Source organism: Anas platyrhynchos, chromosome 8 (genome assembly GCF_047663525.1).
Source record: "Anas platyrhynchos isolate ZD024472 breed Pekin duck chromosome 8, IASCAAS_PekinDuck_T2T, whole genome shotgun sequence".
NCBI classification, from domain to species: Eukaryota; Metazoa; Chordata; class Aves; order Anseriformes; family Anatidae; genus Anas; species Anas platyrhynchos.
The window spans coordinates 6,494,573-6,507,193 of record NC_092594.1 but is presented as its reverse complement, the minus strand read 5'-3'; positions in this window follow the sequence as shown (position 1 = coordinate 6,507,193).

Sequence of the window (12,621 nt, the reverse complement as noted above, 5' to 3'; positions counted from 1 at the left end):
AGCCTAAATATAGCCTTGGACGCCTGGTAGTCGACTGAAAGCTCGGGCCACAGAAAATGTGTTACGAGCCCCATTCGCCCATCCAAAAGTGCCCCCAAAGGAAGGCTTTGGGTAAAACTGCACTCCCCAGGAGAGCCTTTACGCAGCCCCACATGCAACTGGACCCTCCGGGTTCACTCTTTCACCGCAAGACTAAATATATCACTCGGCGCACTGGGAGAAGTCTGAAAAAGCGGGCCTCAGAAAACGCATTGCAATTCCCCTTGGACCATCCAAAAGTGCCCCCAAAGGAAGGCTTTGGGTACAACTGTACTCCCCAGGGGAGCCTTAACGCAGCCCCACATGCAACTGGACCCTCCGTATTCGCTCTTTCACAGCAACCCTAAATATAGCCCTGGCCCGCCTGGCAGTCGACTGAAAACTCGGGCCCCAGAAAATGCATTAAAAGCCTAATTCGCCCATCCAGAAGTGCCCGCAGAGGAAGGCTTTGGGTACAACTGAACTCCCCAAGGGAGCCTTTATGCAGCCCCACATGCAACTGGACCCTCCGGGTTCACTCTTTCACAGAACCCCAAATATATCTCTGGCCCGCCTAGCAGTCAACTGAAAACTCGAGCCCCAGAAAATGTGTTAAAAGCCTAATTCGCCCATCCAAAAGTGCCCCCAGAGGAAGGCTTTGGGTACAACTGAACTCCCCAGGGGAGCCTTTACGCAGCCCCACATGCAACTGGACCCTCCGTGTTCGCTCTTTACAGCAACCCTAAATATAGCCCAGCCAGCATGGCAGAAGACTGAAAACTCGTGCTCCAGAAAATGCGTTTCAAGCCACATTCACCCATCCAGAAGTGCCCCCAAAGGAATGCTTTGGGTACAACTGAACTCCCCAGGGGAGCCTTTATGCAGCCCCACATGCAACTGGACCCTCCGGGTTCACTCTTTAATGCAAGCCTAAATATAACCCTCAGCGCAATGGGAGAAGACTGAAAAAGCGGGCCTCAGAAAACGCATTGCGATTCCCCTTGGACCATCGCAAAGTGCCCCCAAAGGAAGGCTTTGGGTAGAACTGAACTCCCCAAGGGAGCCTTTCCGCAGCCCCACATGCAACTGGACCCTCCGGGTTCACTCTTTCACCGCAAGCCTAAATATATCCCTAGCACGCCTGGCAGTCGACTGAAAGCTCGGGCCACAGAAAATGTGTTACGAGCCCCATTCGCCCATCTAAAAGTGCCCCCAGAGGAAGGCTTTGGGTACATCTGAACTCCCCAGGGGAGCCTTTATGCAGCCCCACATGCAACTGGACCCTCCGTGTTCGCTCTTTACCCAACCCTAATTATAACCCTAGCCAGCATGGCAGAAGACTGAAAACTCTGGCCACAGAAAAAGCGTTTCAAGCCCCTTTCGCCCATGCAAAAGTGCCCCCAAAGGAAGGCTTTGGGTACAAGTGAACTCCCCAGGGGAGCCTTTATGCAGCCCCACATGCAACTGGACCCTCCGGGTTCACTCTTTCACAGCAACCCTAAATATAGCCCTGGCCCGCCTGGCAGTCGACTGAAAACTCGGGCCCCAGAAAATGCGTTTCAAGCCTAATTCGCCCATCCAAAAGTGCCCCCAGAGGAAGGCTTTGGGTACAACTGAACTCCCCAGGGGAGCCTTTACGCAGCCCCACATGCAACTGGACCCTCCGTGTTCGCTCTTTACAGCAACCCTAAATATAGCCCTAGCCAGCATGGCAGAAGACTGAAAACTCGGGCCACAGAAAAAGCGTTTCAAGCCCCTTTCGCCCATCCAGAAGTGCCCCCAAAGGAAGGCTTTGGGTACAAGTGAACTCCCCAGGGGAGCCTTTATGCAGCCCCACATGTAACTGGACCCTCCGTATTCGCTCCTTCACAGCAACCCTAAATATAGCCCTAGCACGCCTTGAAGTTGACTGAACGTTTGAGCCACAGAAATTGGGTTACGAGCCCCATTCGCCCATCAAAAGTGCCCCCAAAGGAAGGCTTTGGGTACAAGTGAACTCCCCAGGGGAGCCTTTATGCAGCCCCACATGCAACTGGACCCTCCGTATTCGCTCTTTCACAGCAACCCTAAATATAACCCTGGCCCGCGTGGCAGACGACTGAAAAATCGGGCCCCAGAAAACGTGCTACAAGCCCCATTCGCCCATCCAAAAGTGCCCCCAAAGGAAGGCTTTGGGTACAACTGAACTCCCCAGGGGAGCCTTTATGCAGGCCCATACGTAACTGGACCCCCCGTGTTCACTGTTTACAAGCAACCCTAAATATAACACTAGCCAGCATGGCAGAAAACTGAAAACTCGGGCCACAGAAAAAGCGTTTCAAGCCCCATTCGCCCATCCAGAAGTGCCCCCAAAGGAAGGCTTTGGGTACAACTGGACTCCCCAGGGGAGCCTTTATGTAACCCCACATGCAACTGGACCCTCCGGGTTCACTCTTTCACCGCAAGCCTAAATATAGCCCTAGCACGCCTTGCAGTCGACTGAAAGTTCGAGCCACAGAAAATGTGTTACGAGCCCCATTCGCCCATCCAAAAGTGCCCCCAAAGGAAGGCTTTGGGTACATCTGAACTCCCCAGGGGAGCCTTTACACAGCCCCACATGCAACTGGACCCTCCGTGTTTGCTCTTTACAGCAACCCTAAATATAGCCCTAGCCAGCATGGCAGAAGACTGAAAACTCTGGCCACAGAAAAAGCGTTTCAAGCCCCTTTCGCCCATCCAGAAGTGCCCCCAAAGGAAGGCTTTGGGTACAAGTGAACTCCGCAGGGGAGCCTTTATGCAGCCCCACATGTAACTGGACCCTCCGTATTCGCTCCTTCACAGCAACCCTAAATATATCCCTAGCACGCCTTGCAGTCGACTGAACGTTTGAACCACAGAAATTGGGTTACGAGCCCCATTCGCCCATCCAAAAGTGCCCCCAAAGGAAGGCTTTGGGTACAAGTGAACTCCCCAGGGGAGCCTTTATGCAGCCCCACATGCAACTGGACCCTCCGTATTCGCTCTTTCACTGCAACCCTAAATATAACCCTGGCCCGCGTGGCAGACGACTGAAAAATCGGGCCCCAGAAAACGTGCTACAAGCCCCATTCGCCCATCCAAAAGTGCCCCCAAATGAAGGCTTTGGATACAACTGAACTCCCCAGGGGAGCCTTTATGCAGGCCCATACGCAACTGGACCCCCCGTGTTCACTGTTTACAAGCAACCCTAAATATAACACTAGCCAGCATGGCAGAAAACTGAAAACTCGGGCCACAGAAAAAGCGTTTCAAGCCCCTTTCGCCCATCCAGAAGTGCCCCCAAAGGAAGGCTTTGGGTACAACTGGACTCCCCAGGGGAGCCTTTATGTAACCCCACATGCAACTGGACCCTCCGGGTTCACTCTTTCACCGCAAGCCTAAATATAGCCCTAGCACGCCTTGCAGTCGACTGAAAGTTCGAGCCACAGAAAATGTGTTACGAGCCCCATTCGCCCATCCAAAAGTGCCCCCAAAGGAAGGCTTTGGGTACATCTGAACTCCCCAGGGGAGCCTTTACACAGCCCCACATGCAACTGGACCCTCCGTGTTTGCTCTTTACAGCAACCCTAAATATAACCCTAGCCAGCATGGCATAAGACTGAAAACTCGGGCCACAGAAAAAGCGTTTCAAGCCCCCTTCGCCCATCCAGAAGTGCCCCCAAAGGAAGGCTTTGGGTACAACTGGACTCCCCAGGGGAGCCTTTATGCAGCCCCACATGCAACTGGACCCTCCGGGTTCACTCTTTCACCACAACCCTAAATATAGCCCTGGCCCGCCTGGCAGTCCACTGAAAACTCGGGCCCCAGAAAATGCGTTTCAAGCCTAATTCGCCCATTCAAAAGTGCCCCCAAAGGAAGGCTTTGGGTACAACTGAACTCCCCAGGGGAGCCTTTATGCAGCCCCACATGCAACTGGACCCTCCTTGTTCACTGTTTACGAGCAACCCTAAATATACCCCTAGCCACCATGGCAGAAGACTGAAAACTCGGGCTCCAGAAAATGCGTTTCACGCCCCATTCACCCATCCAGAAGTGCCCCCAAAGGAAGGCTTTGGGTACAACTGAACACCCGAGGGGAGCCTTTATGCAGCCCCACATGCAACTGGACCCTCCGGGTTCACTCTTTCACAGCAACCCTAAATATATCCCTCTGCGCAATGGGAGAAGACTGAAAAAGCGGGCCTCAGAAAACGCATTGCGATTCCCCTTGGAAGATCCCAAAGTGCCCCCAAAGGAAGGCTTTGGGTACATCTGAACTCCCCAGGGGAGCCTTTACGCAGCCCCACATGCAACTGGACCCTCCGTGTTCGCTCTTTACAGCAACCCTAAATATAGCCCAGCCAGCATGGCAGAAGACTGAAAACTCGTGCTCCAGAAAATGCGTTTCAAGCCCCATTCACCCATCCAGAAGTGCCCCCAAAGGAAGGCTTTGGGTACAACTGAACTCCCCAGGGGAGCCTTTATGCAGCCCCACATGCAACTGGACCCTCCGGGTTCACTCTTTAATGCAAGCCTAAATATAACCCTCAGCGCAATGGGAGAAGACTGAAAAAGCGGGCCTCAGAAAACGCATTGCGATTCCCCTTGGACCATCGCAAAGTGCCCCCAAAGGAAGGCTTTGGGTAGAACTGAACTCCCCAAGGGAGCCTTTCCGCAGCCCCACATGCAACTGGACCCTCCGGGTTCACTCTTTCACCGCAAGCCTAAATATATCCCTAGCACGCCTGGCAGTCGACTGAAAGCTCGGGCCACAGAAAATGTGTTACGAGCCCCGTTCGCCCATCTAAAAGTGCCCCCAGAGGAAGGCTTTGGGTACATCTGAACTCCCCAGGGGAGCCTTTATGCAGCCCCACATGCAACTGGACCCTCCGTGTTCGCTCTTTACCCAACCCTAATTATAACCCTAGCCAGCATGGCAGAAGACTGAAAACTCTGGCCACAGAAAAAGCGTTTCAAGCCCCTTTCGCCCATGCAAAAGTGCCCCCAAAGGAAGGCTTTGGGTACAAGTGAACTCCCCAGGGGAGCCTTTATGCAGCCCCACATGCAACTGGACCCTCCGGGTTCACTCTTTCACAGCAACCCTAAATATAGCCCTGGCCCGCCTGGCAGTCGACTGAAAACTCGGGCCCCAGAAAATGCGTTTCAAGCCCCTTTCGCCCATCCAGAAGTGCCCCCAAAGGAAGGCTTTGGGTACAAGTGAACTCCCCAGGGGTGCCTTTATGCAGCCCCACATGTAACTGGACCCTCCGTATTCGCTCCTTCACAGCAACCCTAAATATAGCCCTAGCACGCCTTGAAGTTGACTGAACGTTTGAGCCACAGAAATTTGGTTACGAGCCCCATTCGCCCATCCAAAAGTGCCCCCAAAGGAAGGCTTTGGGTACAAGTGAACTCCCCAGGGGAGCCTTTATGCAGCCCCACATGCAACTGGACCCTCCGTATTCGCTCTTTCACAGCAACCCTAAATATAACCCTGGCCCGCGTGGCAGACGACTGAAAAATCGGGCCCCAGAAAACGTGCTACAAGCCCCATTCGCCCATCCAAAAGTGCCCCCAAATGAAGGTTTTGGGTACAACTGAACTCCCCAGGGGAGCCTTTATGCAGGCCCATACGTAACTGGACCCCCCGTGTTCACTGTTTACAAGCAACCCTAAATATAACACTAGCCAGCATGGCAGAAAACAGAAAACTCGGGCCACAGAAAAAGCGTTTCAAGCCCCATTCGCCCATCCAGAAGTGCCCCCAAAGGAAGGCTTTGGGTACAACTGGACTCCCCAGGGGAGCCTTTATGTAACCCCACATGCAACTGGACCCTCCGGGTTCACTCTTTCACCGCAAGCCTAAATATAGCCCTAGCACGCCTTGCAGTCGACTGAAAGTTCGAGCCACAGAAAATGTGTTACGAGCCCCATTCGCCCATCCAAAAGTGCCCCCAAAGGAAGGCTTTGGGTACATCTGAACTCCCCAGGGGAGCCTTTACACAGCCCCACATGCAACTGGACCCTCCGTGTTTGCTCTTTACAGCAACCCTAAATATAGCCCTAGCCAGCATGGCAGAAGACTGAAAACTCTGGCCACAGAAAAAGCGTTTCAAGCCCCTTTCGCCCATCCAGAAGTGCCCCCAAAGGAAGGCTTTGGGTACAAGTGAACTCCGCAGGGGAGCCTTTATGCAGCCCCACATGTAACTGGACCCTCCGTATTCGCTCCTTCACAGCAACCCTAAATATATCCCTAGCACGCCTTGCAGTCGACTCAATGTTTGAGCCACAGAAATTGGGTTACGAGCCCCATTCGCCCATCCAAAAGTGCCCCCAAAGGAAGGCTTTGGGTACAAGTGAACTCCCCAGGGGAGCCTTTATGCAGCCCCACATGCAACTGGACCCTCCGTATTCGCTCTTTCACTCAACCCTAAATATAACCCTGGCCCGCGTGGCAGACGACTGAAAAATCGGGCCCCAGAAAACGTGCTACAAGCCCCATTCGCCCATCCAAAAGTGCCCCCAAATGAAGGCTTTGGATACAACTGAACTCCCCAGGGGAGCCTTTATGCAGGCCCATACGCAACTGGACCCCCCGTGTTCACTGTTTACAAGCAACCCTAAATATAACACTAGCCAGCATGGCAGAAAACTGAAAACTCGGGCCACAGAAAAAGCGTTTCAAGCCCCTTTCGCCCATCCAGAAGTGCCCCCAAAGGAAGGCTTTGGGTACAACTGGACTCCCCAGGGGAGCCTTTATGTAACCCCACATGCAACTGGACCCTCCGGGTTCACTCTTTCACCGCAAGCCTAAATATAGCCCTAGCACGCCTTGCAGTCGACTGAAAGTTCGAGCCACAGAAAATGTGTTACGAGCCCCATTCGCCCATCCAAAAGTGCCCCCAAAGGAAGGCTTTGGGTACATCTGAACTCCCCAGGGGAGCCTTTACACAGCCCCACATGCAACTGGACCCTCCGTGTTTGCTCTTTACAGCAACCCTAAATATAACCCTAGCCAGCATGGCATAAGACTGAAAACTCGGGCCACAGAAAAAGCGTTTCAAGCCCCTTTCGCTCATCCAGAAGTGCCCCCAAAGGAAGGCTTTGGGTACAACTGGACTCCCCAGGGGAGCCTTTATGCAGCCCCACATGCAACTGGACCCTCCGGGTTCACTCTTTCACCACAACCCTAAATATAGCCCTGGCCCGCCTGGCAGTCCACTGAAAACTCGGGCCCCAGAAAATGCGTTTCAAGCCTAATTCGCCCATTCAAAAGTGCCCCCAAAGGAAGGCTTTGGGTACAACTGAACTCCCCAGGGGAGCCTTTATGCAGCCCCACATGCAACTGGACCCTCCTTGTTCACTGTTTACGAGCAACCCTAAATATACCCCTAGCCACCATGGCAGAAGACTGAAAACTCGGGCTCCAGAAAATGCGTTTCACGCCCCATTCACCCATCCAGAAGTGCCCCCAAAGGAAGGCTTTGGGTACAACTGAACACCCGAGGGGAGCCTTTATGCAGCCCCACATGCAACTGGACCCTCCGGGTTCACTCTTTCACAGCAACCCTAAATATATCCCTCTGCGCAATGGGAGAAGACTGAAAAAGCGGGCCTCAGAAAACGCATTGCGATTCCCCTTGGACCATCCCAAAGTGCCCCCAAAGGAAGGCTTTGGGTACATCTGAACTCCCCAGGGGAGCCTTTACGCAGCCCCACATGCAACTGGACCCTCCGTGTTCGCTCTTTACAGCAACCCTAAATATAACCCTAGCCAGCATGGCAGAAGACTGAAAACTCGGGCCACAGAAAAAGTGTTTCAAGCCCCTTTCGCCCATCCAGAAGTGCCCCCAAAGGAAGGCTTTGGGTACAAGTGAACTCCCCAGGGGAGCCTTTATGCAGCCCCACATGCAACTGGACCCTCCGTATTCGCTCTTTCACAGCAACCCTAAATATAACCCTGGCCCGCGTGGATGATGACTGAAAAATCGGGCCCCAGAAAACGTGCTACAAGCCCCATTCGCCCATCCAAAAGTGCCCCCAACGGAAGGCTTTGGGTACAACTGAACTCCCCAGGGGAGCATTTATGCAGGCCCATACGCAACTGGACTCCCCGTGTTCGCTGTTTACAAGCAACCCTAAATATAACACTAGCCAGCATGGCAGAAGACTGAAAACTCGGGCCACAGAAAAAGCGTTTCAAGCCCCTTTCGCCCATCCAGAAGTGCCCCCAAAGGAAGGCTTTGGGTACAACTGGACTCCCCAGGGGAGCCTTTATGCAGCCCCACATGCAACTGGACCCTCCGGGTTCACTCTTTCACCGCAAGCCTAAATATAGCCCTAGCACGCCTTGCAGTCGACTGAAAGTTCGAGCCACAGAAAATGTGTTACGAGCCCCATTCGCCCATCCAAAAGTGCCCCCAAAGGAAGGCTTTGGGTACATCTGAACTCCCCAGGGGAGCCTTTACGCAGCCCCACATGCAACTGGACCCTCCATGTTCGCTCTTTACAACAACCCTAAATATAGCCCTAGCCAGCATGGCAGAAGACTGAAAACTCGGGCCACAGAAAAAGCGTTTCAAGCCCCTTTCGCCCATCCAGAAGTGCCCCCAAACGAAGGCTTTGGGTACAAGTGAACTCCCCAGGGGAGCCTTTACGCAGGCCCACATGCAACTGGACCCTCCTTGTTCACTGTTTACGAGCAACCCTAAATATACCCCTAGCCATCATGGCAGAAGACTGAAAATTCGGGCTCCGGAAAATGCGTTTCAAGCCCCATTCACCCATCCAGAATTGCCCCCAAAGGAAGGCTTTGGGTACAAGTGAACTCCCCAGGGGAGCCTTTATGCAGCCCCACATGCAACTGGACCCTCCGGGTTCACTCTTTCACCGCAAGCCTAAATAAAGCACTAGCACGGCTGGCAGTCGACTGAAAGTTCAAACCACAGAAAATGTGTTTCGAGCCCAATTCGCCCATCCAGAAGTGCCTTCAAACGAAGGCTTTGGGTACATCTGAACTCCCCAGGGGAGCCTTTATGCAGCCCCACATGCAACTGGACCGTCCGTGTTCGCTCTTTACAGCAACCCTAAATATAACACTAGCCAGCATGGCAGAAGACTGAAAACTCTGGCCACAGAAAAAGCGTTTCAAGCCCCTTTCGCCCATCCAGAAGTGCCCCCAAAGGAAGGCTTTGGGTACAAGTGAACTCCCCAGGGGAGCCTTTATGCAGCCCCACATGCAACTGGACCCTCTGGGTTCACTCTTTCACCGCAAGCCTAAATATAGCCCTCTGCACAATGGGAGAAGACTGAAAATGCAGGCCTCAGAAAACGCATTGCAATTCCCCTTGGACCATCCAAAAGTGCCCCCAAAGGAAGGCTTTGGGTACAACTGGACTCCCCAGGGGAGCCTTTATGCAGCCCCACATGCTACTGGACCCTCCGGGTTCGCTCTTTCACAGTAACCCTAAATATAGCCCTGGCCCGCCTGTCAGTCGACTGAAAACTAGGGCCAGAGAAAATGCATTAAAAGCCTAATTCGCCCATCCAAAAGTGCCCCCAGAGGAAGGCTTTGGGTACAACTGAACTCCCCAGGGGAGCCTTAACGCAGCCCCACATGCAACTGGACCCTCCTTTTTCACTGTTTATGAGCAACCCTAAATAAACCCCTAGCCACCATGGCAGAAGACTGAAAACTCGGGCTCCAGAAAATGTGTTTCAAGCCCCATTCACCCACCCAGAAGTGCCCCCAAAGGAAGGCTTTGGGTACAAGTGAACTCCCCAGGGGAGCCTTTACGCAGCCCCACATGCAACTGGACCCTCCTTGTTCACTATTTACGAGCAACCCTAAATATAACCCTAGCCACCTTGGCAGAAGAGTGAAAGCTCGGGCCCCAGAAAATGTGTTATGAGCCCCATTCGCCTATCCAAAAGTGCCCCCAAAGGAAGGCTTTGGGTACATCTGAACTCCCCAGGGGAGCCTTTACGCAGCCCCACATGCAACTGCACCCTCCGTGTTCGCTCTTTACAGCAACCCTAAATATAACCCTAGCCAGCATGGCAGAAGACTGAAAACTCGGGCCACAGAAAAAGAGTTTCAAGCCCCTTTCGCCCATCCAGAAGTGCCCCCAAAGGAAGGCTTTGGGTACAAGTGAACTCCCCAGGGGAGCCGTTATGCAGCCCCACATGCAACTGGACCCTCCGGGTTCACTCTTTCCCCGCAAGCCTAAATATAGCCCTAGCACGCCTGGCAGTCGACTGAAAGCTCGGGCCACAGAAAATGTGTTACGAGCCCCATTCGCCCATCCAGTAGTGCCCACAAAGGAAGGCTTTGGGTACAACTGGACTCCCCAGGGGAGCCTTAACGCAGCGCCACATGCAACTGGACCCTCCGTATTCGCTCTTTCACAGCAACCCTAAATATAGCCCTGGCCCGCCTGGCAGTCGACTGAAAACTCGGGCCACAGAAAATGCGTTAAAAGCCTAATTCGCCCATCCAAAAGTGCCCCCAGAGGAAGGCTTTGGGTACAACTGAACTCCCCAGGGGAGCCTTTATGCAGCCCCACATGCAACTGGACCCTCCGGGTTCACTCTTTCACAGCAACCTTAAATATATCCCTGGCCCACCTGGCAGTCGACTGAAAACTCGAGCCCCAGAAAATGTGTTAAAAGCCTAATTCGCCCATCCAAAAGTGCCCCCAGAGGAAGGCTTTGGGTACAAGTGAACTCCCCAGGGGAGCCTTTATGCAGCCCCACATGCAACTGGACCCTCCTTGTTCACTGTTTACGAGCAAACCTAAATATACCCCTAGCCACCATGGCAGAAGACTGAAAATTCGGTCCACAGAAAAAGCGTTTCAAGCCCCATTCACCCATCCAGAAGTGCCCCCAAAGGAAGGCTTTGGGTTCAACTGAACTCCCCAGGGGAGCCTTTATGGAGCCCCACATGCAACTGGACCCTCTGGGTTCACTCTTTCACCGCAAGCCTAAATATAGCCTTGGACGCCTGGTAGTCGACTGAAAGCTCGGGCCACAGAAAATGTGTTACGAGCCCCATTCGCCCATCCAAAAGTGCCCCCAAAGGAAGGCTTTGGGTAAAACTGCACTCCCCAGGGGAGCCTTTACGCAGCCCCACATGCAACTGCACCCTCCGTGTTCGCTCTTTACAGCAACCCTAAATATAGCCCTAGCCAGGATGGCAGAAGACTGAAAACTCGGGCCACAGAAAAAGCGTTTCAAGCCCCATTCACCCATCCAGAAGTGCCCCCAAAGGAAGACTTTCGGAACAACTGAACTCCCCAGGGGAGCCTTTATGCAGCCCCACATGCAACTGGACCCTCCGGGTTCACTCTTTCACCGCAAGCCTAAATATAGCCCTAGCACGCCTGGCAGTCGACTGAAAACTCGGGCCACAGAAAATGTGTTACGAGCCCCATTCGCCCATCCAGAAGTGCCCACAAAGGAAGGCTTTGGGTACAACTGGACTCCCCAGGGGAGCCTTAACGCAGCCCCACATGCAACTGGACCCTCTGGGTTCACTCTTTCACCGCAAGCCTAAATATAGCCTTGGACGCCTGGTAGTCGACTGAAAGCTCGGGCCACAGAAAATGTGTTACGAGCCCCATTCGCCCATCCAAAAGTGCCCCCAAAGGAAGGCTTTGGGTAAAACTGCACTCCCCAGGGGAGCCTTTACGCAGCCCCACATGCAACTGGACCCTCCGGGTTCACTCTTTCACTGCAAGACTAAATATATCACTCGGCGCACTGGGAGAAGTCTGAAAAAGCGGGCCTCAGAAAACGCATTGCAATTCCCCTTGGACCATCCAAAAGTGCCCCCAAAGGAAGGCTTTGGGTACAACTGTACTCCCCAGGGGAGCCTTAACGCAGCCCCACATGCAACTGGACCCTCCGTATTCGCTCTTTCACAGCAACCCTAAATATAGCCCTGGCCCGCCTGGCAGTCGACTGAAAACTCGGGCCCCAGAAAATGCATTAAAAGCCTAATTCGCCCATCCAGAAGTGCCCGCAGAGGAAGGCTTTGGGTACAACTGAACTCCCCAAGGGAGCCTTTATGCAGCCCCACATGCAACTGGACCCTCCGGGTTCACTCTTTCACAGAACCCCAAATATATCTCTGGCCCGCCTAGCAGTCAACTGAAAACTCGAGCCCCAGAAAATGTGTTAAAAGCCTAATTCGCCCATCCAAAAGTGCCCCCAGAGGAAGGCTTTGGGTACAACTGAACTCCCCAGGGGAGCCTTTACGCAGCCCCACATGCAACTGGACCCTCCGTGTTCGCTCTTTACAGCAACCCTAAATATAGCCCAGCCAGCATGGCAGAAGACTGAAAACTCGTGCTCCAGAAAATGCGTTTCAAGCCCCATTCACCCATCCAGAAGTGCCCCCAAAGGAAGGCTTTGGGTACAACTGAACTCCCCAGGGGAGCCTTTATGCAGCCCCACATGCAACTGGACCCTCCGGGTTCACTCTTTAATGCAAGCCTAAATATAACCCTCAGCGCAATGGGAGAAGACTGAAAAAGCAGGCCTCAGAAAACGCATTGCGATTCCCCTTGGACCATCGCAAAGTGCCCCCAAAGGAAGGCTTTG